Here is a 14352-nt window from a genome sequence, read left to right on the forward strand (position 1 = left end):
TATAAAATGAATTCTTTAAAATGGAAAAATATACTACTTTGCTATTACTTTTAACAACAGATTCTAGTTAAAGAAGCCTTGAAGCAGTTTAGTGGCTTGACTGCCACCTACTGTTCATTTTTTGCCAAAACTTGCATGTAGCTTGGGCAGGAGGTAAGAAAAATGCCTTGGGCAAATCATTTTTTTGAAAAAGTATTTTAACATATGTACTGTAATATAATTATTTTTAAAATTTAGGAGATTGAGAAAATGTGATTAATTCATTTCAAATTACTGTATTTGTCTTAGTAGTTTATGGCAGTCACATTGGTTGAAAATTCTACAGTGTTCTAAAAATGTATAGATACAGATATATGTGTGTATATATATATTCAGGGCATTTCATTAGTCCTGACAAAACATTATACTTGAAATTAATAAAATATGCCACAAACATGAATGTGTCAACATGAAAATATCTCATGAAGCTGGCATCTGATCTTTAAAACAGAAAAGAGATCTCTATCACCATACTTTTGTGCTTACTTGGCTTGTGCATACTTCGAAAACATAAGCACTTCTTCTGTCTAAATAAGGAGATCAAGTGCTGTACATCCCCAGGTATTTCTGAGTGATCCAGGCTTTTGATAGAAGTCTGTTCAGTTGACACAGCGGTCCTGAGATTCTGTTAACTGCTTAGAACTCAGGAGGCAAGATGGGTTAATGCTTTTTCTCTCTCTTGTCTGAATGACTCATTTTAAAGTAATAACTCATTTTCTGGGTACAACAATGCTGTTTACTCCTGAAATCTAGAATCTTGGTGGAAACTTTGTAAACAGGTGATCCTAAGACACAGTCTATGTGAGTTGTTTTATTTTTTGATTGTACCTTTTCAAGTTTTTGCACTGAATTATTTATGGAAAGAAAAACTGTGAACTGTTTATGTGTTTTTTACTGATGTCTTACATATATGTCTATGCATTCGTATTTTCAAATATGTTTGTAGATTGTTTCATTTGCACTTAAATCTAGTTATATTTATTTTATGTTTTTAAGGCCTAGTACAGTTTGGCCCTGTTAAAATGTGCTTCCTGCTAAAGCTATGTGGCAGTTTTCAGTATAAAATGGTGTCAGTAAATTCTAATATTCTAGAAATCTTTCCAGCTAATGTTTCTTTACTTCACCAAGGACAGTTATATCGAATAGTGGTAATTTCATTTGTTAACACAATATTGGTGAAAGAACATAAATATTGTATTTTATTTTTTGCCATAACAGTATTTCTTCTGATATATGAAACAGCCATCTTATATTAAAAAGATCGCTGTGAGTTCTGTGATGAGCCCTCTCCATATACAGTTTTACCGATAAATGCACATAGTTTGAAAGTTTGTCTTTAATGGTGCCAATAATATAGATATAAAACAAAAGCTTTTTTGTGACTTTATTTATAGTGACACTGATAGAATTTATTAAAATGATATTAAACAACATGAGTAAATTTGATCAAATGTTAGTTTTACAGCTTTTCCCCCCAAGTGTTTCCATCCAGTAACAATGACACTAATCCAAAGCCAAAGAGAAATAGTTCTACCTAAAATATTGGCGAAGAAGCTGAAGCAAATAAAACTAAGCTGACCTTTTAATAAATGTCTGTTTATTGATTTAAATTCACTTTTTTTTCTCCCTTTTTCTGAGCAATGCTGACGAGGCCTGTTAGAATACAAGCATGTATAATAACTCGGACACAACCATTTTTATTTCTTTTGTGTGCCATTACTGAAAGATTGAAGCCAGCTTCACCTAAGTGTAGTGATGCAAAAATAATAGTAACCCCGTCTGGCTGCGCTAGAGTAGAGGCAAACAAGAGCTTCATATCGAAGTCTTCGAGGTAGCTGACATGACGCACCTAGTCAGACGTAAATAATGACAGACGGAAACTATCATGAGGTCTGTGAAGCATCAACATACTGCTATCATTTTCTCTCTAACCTTGCCTTGCTAGCAGCGCTCAGCCTTACAGCCTGAGAGATCATTTAAAAAGCAAATCCTAATGACTCTGCCCACTGTAACAACAGTCAGTGAGATTGGCATCAATTTAGCTCCGTTTAGAAACTCGGGATAGCAGCTATTGTCAACTTGTGACACCCGAAACTCCACTTGTTCTCCACACACCAACCCCCAGTGCTACCCCTTCCCCACGGCTATTTCCACTCCTGACAAAAAAGATTTTCTTCTCTGGTAGGAAAATTATTCATCCCAGTTATTTGCGTGGCACTCGGCATATAATCCTTTAAGCTGCACCTATTTTCCTGGATTAGCTCATTTGTTACCAAAAGCTTTAAGCTCCCCCCATTTTCCATGTGACACATATTATTTTGTGTATATTATGTATGCACAGGGTAAGAGTGGGTAAATAACATTCCAGTGTCCCTGTAGCTTAAGACTAACATGGTTATGGTTCAGATAAACACGTCTGTACATGGCTGCCATAATCAAGTGGAATGGCAGAACAATTTTGCAGATGCAGTCCTAGGAAGGTAAAAAAAAAAAAAAAAAAAAGCTGTCTTGTCCCGATTCAATAGAATCTATTCGCCAAGAAACCTGCGATAAAGCAGTCGCACGTTTTATTTGTTAAGACAGTGATGACTTTGCAAGCCGGTGGGAACTGAAGCTGATGTACAATAGGATAATAGCATGATCACTTTGCAAATCAGCATGTGGCTTTGCTTGGGTGCTGGCGGCAGAAGGGCACGGGGTTCTGAGAGAGCTAGCTGGCAACCTGAAAAGGCAAGGAGATCAAACTGCCTGGCTGTGAGTGTAAATGTTCGAGGATAAATTGCCATGAATCTCCTTCTGCTTGTCTTAAAACACATTGCATATATGGGTTTTTGCTGTTTTATAAGAGACTTGGAGGTGAATGTAGGGACCTGAGTGGGTGATGGTAGTGGGGTGAGGTAGCAGAAAAGAATGGGGAGGCTCACAATAGCCTTCTTAATGGAGAGCTATTGATCTCATTTCAGAACACTTTAATCTCCAGCTAAACATCTTACTTACCTTGTGTAAAAGAGATGCCAACTTGAAATAAATAATAAACACACAATATTTTAAGGACTTTTGAATTTTGCATGGTAATAAATATTAATGCAGCTTGTGACTCCCAAAGAAAATAGAAGGCACTTAATTCTGTTGTTGTTATCAGGTACTGTACAGGTTGATTTCCCGAGGTGAAAGTGAAAAATGCACTATTTGGACTTAAATTTAGATTTAATAAATAACTAATTTAGGATCTTGTTCTATATGCAAGGATATAATCATAAGGCATTCGGTTTTAAAAGGTTTCATTTATTCTTGTGAGCTTAATTATTGCAAGGAAACTGTGAGCAATTTGTTTTTTACCAGTGTCTGATTTCTGAGAATGGTTATTAAATATTAAATGGATGCATAATTCAGGCAATTAAGAAAGTAATCACACAAAGTAATGTAATGGAAGTTAATTATTACTGCATAAGCAAATAGTTCATTAATGCTAGTAGTTGCTATAGCTGCATTCTTAATACATGCAGAACTGAAGCATGAATCCTCTGTGTATTCAAGGAGCTGGTAGGAAGTGTGATGCTACAGAGAGAGCACCACTAATGAAAAACAGAAGCAAATAAGGCCATATTGACCCCTGACTTGTCTAAATAAGGTGGGATCATCATTACTTAGGAGAGTTTTATCGAAACCACGGCTGCACTAGCTGCTTATAATTTTTTGGTTTGTAACACAAACCATATTTTAAATCAAGGAGAAATCAAAAGGAAATCAGCTTGTTAAAACAAAAAATCACCCATTGTACTTCCCTGTTGTTATTTCAAAATCATCTCTTTTGTTAAATAGCTGAAGTCATTATCTGCAACTTGATACCATAGATTATTATTTTTCATAAAAACATTACAGCTGGTACAGACCTTATTTGTCCTGCACCTTAAGCCCAAGTGGAAATTCTGACATTTCGTTGCTAACGCTGTCTCCCTAAAGGACTATGCTTTATAAAGGCTATTTTATATGAATTCAGCACCTATGAGGCCTAGTGCTCTCCAGACCTTGGACTGTAGCTAGGCACCAAGGTGGTTGAGGCAGGCCAGACCAGGCCAGGCGGAAAGAGAGGAGAGCACATAATGGCAAGGATTTAGACTTGAGCCCCCAGGACCAAGCCAGACCTGCCTCCAGAGGGGACAAACTCCTTAATGGGTTTACTTTTTAACAACCCAGAACCACCCAAGGCTCACTGCCTTCTGCAGCAACAGCACTGCCTTCCCCATCTCATCATAGAATTTCACAGAGAGAAGCAATTCTGTTAGGCCAGGTGCTGTTCCCACCATCCTAATGGAGGCATCAACCCACCATAATCCTGACATCATTGGCTTGCTACTTATATTGCCTTACCAAGCTCTCCCCACCAGCTCCCAGGCTGGAGGCTGTGTTAGGTGGGCACAGTGAAGGTTAAAAGACATTGGTCTTGTCAAGGTTGTGCTTCCAGTCATTCAAGGATGGCCTTCCCTCTGTTCCTAGTGCTTGGCTCACCACTGTGGGAACCAGAAGAGACCTACAAGACAGATTCCAACTCTGCTCCACGAAAGCAGCTTACAGTGCTCTTAGAATAGTGTGGTTCTTTTAACCTTTGAGGGGTTAAAAATGTTTGGGGCCACTGTAGTGCAATTGGCCATTTACACAAAAATTTGTGTTTGATTTTAGAAAGTTCATGGTCTCCTTAATCCTGTTCATGGATCTCAGCTTTAAGACCCTCTGCTTTGGAGGAGACCTGTGTCTTCAAACAGGTAGTGAACATTTAGGAGAAAATCTGTTTGGGTTTTTGGCATATAGACTATATATATATATATATATATATATATATATATATATATATATATATAGCAGAGGAGCTAGTGGGGTTTGAGGTGTAGTTTGGGGAAGGCTTTATGGAGCAAATGAGCCTTGAACTTGATGTTGAAGGACTGCTGATATTTTGAAGTCAAAGGCAGAGCATTTTTGTATAGAACAGCATAAGCAAAGGAAGGTAAGATGCCATTCATTTATTCATTACCATTTTCATTCATTTAATAAATAGAACTCCTACTGAATTAGATAATCAGGGGAAATAAAGGTAAGAAATGGTTTCCTGACCTCAAAGAATTTACAGTGTAGAAGATGCAATATGGCAACCACATAAGTTTTTATAATATAAAGAAAATGTAATTGCTCTGAGTGAATTCAGCTAGGGGCTTTCAAAATGATTAATGTAAGAGACATGTTTTGGAATTGTTGCAAGGAAGCTGCAGTTAAATAAGCAGGTATAAAGCACTGTCAAGACTTCACCTTTGGTTTGGATGTCATACCTCAGAAAGAGGAAGGAAACAGTCTGGGCAAATCCAGGGAAGTGGAGAAACATGCTGTGTGTTTGGAGAACATGTTTAGCTTAGATAAAGCATAGGTTATGAGTTGAGAGAGCTTCAAAAGGTGAAAGGGAACAGGCCATGAATGCCCTTAACTGGTGGGTAAGGGAGTTTGAGTATCACAAATGGAGAATCACAAATTTTCCTTAATGTGTTTTAGGAAGGTACATCTGGTTACAGTTTTCAGGAATGTTGGCATGGAGTAGCCCTCGCTGCAGGGAGACTTCACAGGCTGCTGCTAAAACATAGGAGGGAGCCACTGAGTGGCTCTTGTTGGTATATGTCTGAGGGAATTAATCTGCTCTACTGCAGATAGTGGAGGGGGAGGCATGGGAATTTCTAATTCCTATGTACCTGCTGGGGCCAGAGAAGGGCCATGGCTCCTGGGTCACCTTCAGAAGACATCACTTTTACTCACCAGGAAGGAAACAGATGTGTCATCCTGCCAGTGGACTTCTACGGCGTTTCTGCTGCTCTTTAATTGTTCTGGCTTCAGAAGTGTTGGAAAGTGTGTGCCAGCTATACCACTTGTCCTCTCCTTCCCCACCTACCGCCTCCTCCCCGCTTGTTTTAGCATCTCCTCACTCAGAGCAGTGTTTGCCACACAACACTGGTGTATAAGTTCAGATCATTTTCATAAATCTTTGACCTTTAAACCAAATGATTACTCTGCCAAGGACCAAGGGGTTCTTTAAGGAAGCCTTGGAGCTTTCAGAATATGGGCTTCACCTTCTCTCAGATTTAGAAACAAGTTTCTCTTTCAGTAAGTGGCATCTCCTATATTACCTCACTTGACCTCTATAAATGCAAGAAGTAAATTGGGAATATATTATTTCTATTTTATAGATGAAATAAAGAGGAGATAAATGCCTAGTGTAAGACAGCATGGTGAAAGATGACCCCAAGATGAAAACTTTCCACCTCAAGATGGTACTGATGTTCAAGACAGCCCTGAGTGAATGGTAGCGGGGCTTCTATTTTTTTCTACTCTGATCCATAGAATTTCTTCCAGACTCCTCAGTTCATCCTAACCTTTATAGGCTAAACTCAGGTCAGGTGAATTCTACCTGTGCTGTAGGAATGACTTAATTTCCCATTCAGCAGTAGATCCTTTCTTTATTCTTACAGAGATTTCTATCGTGGCAAGCTTGTATTCCAACTAGCATTCTCTACTGAGGTACTTTTCTCACTTTAGGACAAATGTCATTTCTCCAGTTTCTCTACTTGGGAAAAAGTCTCTCATTCCTTCCCAAGTCACCAGTGACTTTAAATGTCAGAATTTATCTCAGCATTACCAAGTGGCCCCTTTGCTTGCTCATCAGCATAGCATCTGGGTTCCATTTAAAGTATCAAGGCCAGTTGTTTATTAAATTATCTCTAGAAGGTTCCAGAGAGTCCCAAAGGACTTCCGAAATTTAGCTGCTTCTTCCTCACCATTCAGGTGAAAGTGGTTAAATTATAGAACTTTTCTCCTATGTTTGACATTGCCACATCAGATGCCCCAAAACTACTTTAATACATGCTGAATTAGCTGCTAACCAGTTTCTTTCACTTCACGTTTTGAAATCTTTAAACCCATGGATGGAGGAGTCTGGTGGGCTGCAGTCCATGGGGTCACTGAGCCGGACACGACTGAGCGACTTCACTTTCATGCATTGGAGAAGGAAATGGCAACCCACTCCAGTGTTCTTGCCTGGAGAATCCCAGGGACGGGGGAGCCTGATGTGCTGCCGTCTATGGGGTCGCACAGAGTCGGACACGACGGAAGCGACTTAGCAGCAGCAGCAGCAACACCCTGGGAAAGCAAGCAGCCACAACCTGAAGGCTGAAGGTGTTTGTCTTGGACGCTCAGCTGTTGTAATGGCCTTTACAACGTGACTTTAGGACCCTACCCCATTCTCTTTTGGCAGTTTTCATTGTGACGGGGTGGCAGGTAGTGGTGAAGGGGGAGGGTCAAATGGGAAATCCCCACTTCATATGAACACAGGGCTGGCATGCACTGCTCTCTTTACACAGCATCTAAGCTGCCACAGACAGGTTCCCACACTGGAGCTCTCCTGTTAAACTCTCTGCATCACCACAGGGGGAGAAAAACATGCCTTCTGGGGTCTAATGACTAATTTCCTACATCATGTCTACTGTATCCCAGGATGCTAACTTCAGCACACTTGCCTCTACCGCTGGTAAGGGAATGAGCGCACTTGTCAGTTACTGGTCACTGACAACATTTATAGTATTCTTCAACTGAATGTCAGTGCATAGCCAGTGTGAGTGTTCTCCAGGAGGGGGTGAGTTCTGTCACCCTGGGAACCCCAGTTTTATGGGTAGTTGGTTGGGGAAGTAGTTCAAAACCCTTTATAAATGAGGTGGATGTGTTTGGAAAGGTTCTAGGTATCCCATGATACTCTGTTAAATTTTGTTTCTAATTACATCATCAAGAGGTAATTATTGCACTCTGAGGCCAGAAATTCTGAAATCATAACCATCCAGGAAATTTAGGCCATAAAAAAGGTATGCATTGGCCTGGGTAACTGAGATGGCTGAGGGAATGTGCGGGATGGCAAGGGACAGGGAACATAGAAACTCAGTTCTGTTGAGTTCAGTTAGCACCTAAGTCCATTTATAGTGGTCTGTGCTGTGGAGTCTGAATGAGGCTGAGTTAGGGACACACCTCTCAATTTTAGAAAATCCAAAATTACCTAATTCATTCAGGAAGGTATCTAGAATAACTATCTTATTTTTCTTCTTTAAATCAGTCCACTTTTGGGGCAGGTTCTCAGAAAGTAGAGCTGATATTCAGTTTAAAGTGAGAAAGGAAATGTAAACTTCCTTTGTGTAGCATTTCAAGAAAATGTAGTTTTTTTTTTGGATACTAAGTAGCCAAAGATAAATGCAACGCAATGAGACACAAGTATGCCTGGATTCTCTTTAGCAGAACTCTCTGGACTTGGTCTCCTAATACCATCGCTCTCTCCCTTTGCATTTCTGCCATGAGGGAACTAGAGTGAAGAGCTTCCTGCCTTCACTCCTGAGAGGTATGTGAGTGGAGTGGTTAAGAATGGACTCTAGATCAGAACCCCTTGTTTGCTTCCTAGTTCCTCCAAGGCAACCTTGTGTATTGCTTAGGGTAGCAGCAGTTGCTATAACAAATAAATCCCATGTTGTCAGTGCTTTGACACAATAGAAGCTTATTTCTCATTCATGTAACCATCTAGTGCTGGTGTTCCTGGTGAGCAATCTTCCATGCTGTGATTCAGAGATGAGGCTCTTTCATCTCGTGGTTCTTGCATCTCTTAAAACCTCAGTATCTTTCGTATCCAACCAGCCAATAAGTAGGAAATGTGGAGAAGGCACATCCAGTAATTGACAGAGCTGAAAGAGACACACATCCCTTCCACCGCTTCCTACTGGTAAGAACTCGTCACATGGTGCCACCAAGATGCAGGGGAGGCTGAGAAACAGTCCGTGGCTGTGCAGGTTGATTCTTTCGAAGGGGGAGCATAAATGTTGGTGAAAGTTAGCTATTCTTGTCACACTTAGGCCAGATAGTTCAACACTGTACCTCAGTTCAGTTCCCTCATCTATAATGCAGAGACAATAGCAGTACCTACTTTATAGAGTTGATGTATGAATTAAATTAGATAACATATATAAAATGGTACACAGGAAGTACTTCATAAAAGTTGGTAATTATTTCAACAGTTGTTATTGCTGTTAATTTTTCCTTGAGTCACTTTTACCACTCAAAGACTCTCATAATTAATATCTCACATTTCTCTAATTAAAATAGCTAGCCAAACAGGATATGATAAGGCTCGTGGCTATTTCATGAACAAAGAGAATCTATTTGATGGAATATAAAACTAAGCAGTGTGACAGTTAGACAGTCCCTGAAGGATATGAAGCCTGCCTGTAAAATCATTGCCCCTGTTCCCCTCCTGCTGTATGTTCTACACACAAAAGGAAAAAAAAGTTAGAATTTCTCAGAGGGGATGACAGAACAGTTCATCATTTCATTGAGTACATGTTATTTTTCAGTATTTATTTCCACACTATTTTCATTAGAAATTATAGGAAGCCTTTTCTTTGAATTTATATTACTTAAATATAAATATATATACTTAAATATGTGTGCTTAAAAGACTCAAAAAGGGCATTTTTCAACCTCTGGTATGATCCATTTCTATTTTGACAAATCTTCTTGAAGAGCAACTAATTTAGTAAAGTCAATTTTCCTAGCTACTAAATTCCTCTTTCAGAGTGCAGAAAAAGTCTGTGGTCACCAGCAAGAATCCTGGGAAAGTAAAATGAAATGAATGAAGAGATAATCTAGACACAGATTTATACACAGAGTGGGGAAGACATGCTGTTGATGAGACTGTTATACTTCCTGAAGGGCTACTTACTTTTATTCAGTGTCATAAACCAAGCCAGGTCAAATCACAGCACACTTGACCCAACCTGGCCTGGCAGTGGTTGGAAAGCTGAAAGCCAGAGATGTATAGCCGAGTTTTTAATCAAATGGACTCTGTTAATAGAATACTTGGGTTGGAACCTTGGCTTCACTCTTAACTATACCTGCACAACTTTGGGCACATCACTTAACCTTTCTAAATCTTGGTTTTCTTGTGTCTAATTTAGGATAAAAATAATGCCTACCTTGTGTGTTTGAGATAATTTCTGTATATCCTTGGTACAGTACTTGCTGCATAATAACCACAAGTACCTATGTGCTCTGTCTTAAGAGCTTTCCTTGCAATTTACTCACTTAATTCTCATAGTAAACCTATGGGAAAGACACTACAAGCAGTCTCATTTTACAAACGAAGAAACAGAGGAACAGAAAGGGACAGAAGAATGGAGTAGTCTCTCCAAAGATCACACAGCTGCTTAAACTGTAAAGTCACACTTCAAACTTATGCCTAGAGTCCAGAGTGCATGTTCCTTTCCTCTGTATTATGATGCCTCTTCATAAGAGCTCAGAAATGTCATTCAGTTCTTATATTTTTATTAAAATGTAGAGGTTAAGAATTCAATTCAGGAATGTTTGATAACATAGATTTTAAATTGGGAATATTAGGGGATAAGAGCCTGGAAAGATTTTGCTCATCAATACTTACTGAGTTAGTAAATGAGCAAATAAATGAATGAGTAAACTAATGTGTGGATGAAACAAGTGTTGTGTGATCTGAAGCTGGGTGTGTGTCTCAGAACCTAACTCTGGAAATTAGCATCAACTGGAAGACACGGACCTTGTATCATCATGGCGTCGCAGTAAGCAGCAATGACAGTTCTGATGCACTGGTTGTATTTGAGTCGGGGAACCTCCCTGCTGAGTCTCAGACTTCAAATGGAAGAAGGCTGCCACCTTTGAGAAGCACTCAGTGTGATGATCCTGTGTCAGGAATGTGTGTGCAGAGACGGCTTCCCTGAATCTAGTGTTGGCCCATGTAAAATACATTTTTATCTGTCTTTCTAAAGCCACATTTGGTGTTCCAATAGCAGTGTGTAGCAGGCCCAAGTGTCCTCTGCATTGTACCAATTGTTTAAGCATGGCAGGTTATTACTTCAGTCAGAAGGGTAATGTAGATCAGGGTGGGGAAAGTAGGGCACAGACATAATTGTCTAGTTTTTGAGAAGCAATTACAAATAGATGAGAAGCTATAAAAATATTACACATAGGATGACTTCTCAGTAGGACTAAAAAGGCGGCTGGAGCCTGTGCAGCCAAGAGCAGGAGTGGTTCAAAGCTGACAAGTCTACAGCGATGATTTAAAAATAGCAATAGTAATTCTGCAGCAAAACAGAACAATGAAATCAAGAGTCATGGTGCTCAAAAAAGACATTGCCCCAACACAATGCTCTTTCATTGGGTAAGCTATTTTCATAGCAAACCCAAATTTCAAAATGTCAGCCTGATAAATAGGGAAGATCTGAAAGGATAAAGTCAAGGTGTTTTGTTTTAGTACTTAAAAAAAGAAACTTACTCTTGTTTCTAACAATCTCTTAGAGCTTTAAGGAAAGAGGGTGTTGCACTTTGGAAAGAGATGTAGTTATTATATCCGTATAGGTGTTATTTTAATATATACAGACATTAAGTAGGTTTGGATCATATTATGAGGTTCAGTTTTTCTCTGTAATAGAATGAATATTGGTTAGAATTCAATAACCATGAGGAACTATAAAAGTTTAAAATATACTGTCTTACTCTAATTTCCATTTTCTTCTGAATGAAAGTGTTATCTTTATATAAAAAGATTAGGTGAGGTCTACCAGCATTTGGTATGATAGACTATTTACCAACCTGGCAGGGTGGCTCTGAGTCCTAGTTTTGAAACCCCTCTCCCCTTATTGACTGGTATTCAGCATATCTAAGTTTCCCTTTTCTCATTTCTGAAATGAAAGTAAAAATAGCCTCTACTACATAGGATAATTGAGGCCTAAGTTAATGAGTGCAAAGCACTTGAAAGTGAAAGTTAGTCGCAGAGTCCTGTCCAACTCTTTGCAATTCCATGGACTGCAGCCTGTCCAGCTTCTCTGTCCATGGAATTCTCCAGGCAAGAGTACTAGAGTGGGTTCCCATTTCCTTCTCCAGGGGATCTTCCTGACCCGGGGATCGAACCCAGGTCTCCTACATTGCAGGTAGATTCTTTACCAACTGAGCCACTAGGAAAGCCCTTAGTGTGAGCTAAATAAATAGTAGTGGCCACTATGATTATTTTACTGCTGCTGCCTGTCATCTTGGGCAAGCTGTGTAATACTTGGCAAGTCTCCTAATCTCTTTGACTCTTGAATCTTTCCAGGGATTGAGCTAGGTAGCTTTGAGGTCCCTTGAAGTTATATATGTGTCACTTAAAGCAGAGGTCTAAACAAGGTTTTCCAAGAACAGTGTGCCTCTTAAGAATCAGGCATTTTCATTCTAATTGCTCCTCCTGCGAGATGGAGGTCCTTTTCAAACGAAGTCCATGTATGAGATTAGGAATGAGCTCATAACTGATTTCAAGAATCAGACAACTTGACACAGCTGGCAAGGCATCTTGACTTTATAATACCAGTTCTGTCTTGGAGGTATGTTCTTATTTACTAATCATTTAAAACTAAAAGAAAGATGTTTCAGGTACTCTCTTGTTCTGCCTTAAATCCCCAGCTGAAAACACATCTAGAATTAACTAGGGCCCAGAGAGGAGCAGAGTGCAGTCCTGTCTCTGTCTCCTCAGCATTGTTATTTGCTCTGTGATGGGAGAGAGAAAGCCATCCATAAAGTTCCAAGTGAATTAGAAAGTGGCGCAGCTGCAAGAGTCCAGGGCCGATTTCAGACTATATTTTGACATTGATTATGCCTGCCTTTGCTATTGAGTGTCATTCCAGTCAATGGGATGACAACAGGGAGTTAAAGGGAGCACGGAAAGAAAATAGCACAGAGAAACACAAAGAAAGTAGTAAACTGCTTGAGAAAAGCTAGGCTAGTTTGATGCGTTTGGGTTGAAGGGCCAGGGTAGAACCCCTATCAAGTAGAGCAACAGGAGTACCAGACCGTTCCTACCCAGTCCTGCGGTTGTCACAGAGCACCTCACATCTGTTTCCCATTTTCCATCTTCTCACCCTCATTTATGTTGAAATAAGGTGAATTATATTTGGAAATTGTTTTAAGGATATTGAAAAAACTTCATGAAGTTGTGGAAGACAGAATTAAGCATTTATTCATGATAAAAATCATGTTTGATTTTTATACTAAATATTTTACAATACATTTTAATGTATTTTACTTCTCTGGGCCCTTAAAATATGATAGTGTTATCTCTTTTGGTTGATTGCATTAGGCTATAGTAACAGAAACCTCAACTCAAAAATGTCTTTAACAACAAGCAAATACATTCTTTTGGGTCGGAGCTAGGGACAGATTTCAGGGTTGGTTTTTCAGTAGCTCAACATTGTCATCAAGACCTGCAATTATTTCTACCAAATGCTGTCATTGGTGTCTTACCTCAAGCTGGTAAGAAGATGACTATAGTAGTTCTAGGCAAAACTCCAATATTTTCAGAGGAAAATGGAAGGTTATTTCTCCCCCGTGACTCTCTGTCTTAGGAGTGTGAAATTTTTTTTTCCAAAAGCCCTCCTGCAGACTTCCCTTCATACCTCATAGGATAGAATTACATTGCATGCATTTCTTGAACTGGTCATTGACAAGAGGGATAGGATTACTTTTACGCTAATCAGGTCTGTTTCTGGATCTGGGGTCAGGGTGCCCTGAGGTACATGGCTGTGTAGATGGAGAATACCAGAACGGAATGAGGTATGTTTAAAAGAAGGGGAACAGACACAGTGTAGTAACTCATAGTGTCCGCTATACCATATAGATAGGTAGAAAAAAAATACATAGTTGCAGATACAGATACACACTGAGACAAACACACAGGTTAAGGGATTGCCTAAGAAGCGGCAGAGCCACGGTGGATAAAAGCTGTGTTATGAAGGGTGTGTAGAATATTCACAGAACAGAGAATGTTCTAGCTAGAAGAGACTGTGAAAGTGAAAGTGAATTCGCTCAGTCATCTCTGATTCTTTGCAACCCCATGGACTGTAGCCTACCAGGTTCCTCAGTCTGTGGGATTTTCCAGGCAAGAGTACTGGAGTGGTTTGCCATTTCCTTCTCCAGGGGATCTTCTTGACCCAGGGATTGAACCCGGGTCTCCCGCATTGTAGGCAGACGCTTTACTGTCTGACCGACCAGACAAGCCCCAGACTATAAAGATCATCAAAGCCTTGCTCTCTCCTAGTACTTTGAGAGCATGAGCCTTGGTGTCACTATCTTAGCCAAAAGTATTAACGCATACCTCTCAATGGAACTTATCTCCAAAATCTGTTGATCTTTCCTTTGAAGGGCAAGATCCCGTGTGAGTCCCACAAAAATTCTGCATTGTAGAAGAGTGGGCCA

At 39.6% G+C, this 14352-nt stretch overlaps 1 long non-coding RNA gene across 1 annotated transcript in view; it reads left to right on the forward strand.

The window, feature by feature from the left end:
• Positions 1 to 690: 690 nt before the first annotated feature.
• The window catches only part of LOC139187140 (uncharacterized), a 388840-nt gene continuing 375178 nt past the window's right edge, over positions 691 to 14352 (forward strand). The window contains exon 1 of the long non-coding RNA XR_011570779.1: positions 691 to 840. This is a non-coding gene — a long non-coding RNA (uncharacterized lncRNA). The remainder of the gene's footprint in view (positions 841 to 14352) is intronic.

Source organism: Bos indicus, chromosome 2 (assembly GCF_029378745.1).
Source record: "Bos indicus isolate NIAB-ARS_2022 breed Sahiwal x Tharparkar chromosome 2, NIAB-ARS_B.indTharparkar_mat_pri_1.0, whole genome shotgun sequence".
Taxonomy (NCBI): domain Eukaryota; kingdom Metazoa; phylum Chordata; class Mammalia; order Artiodactyla; family Bovidae; genus Bos; species Bos indicus.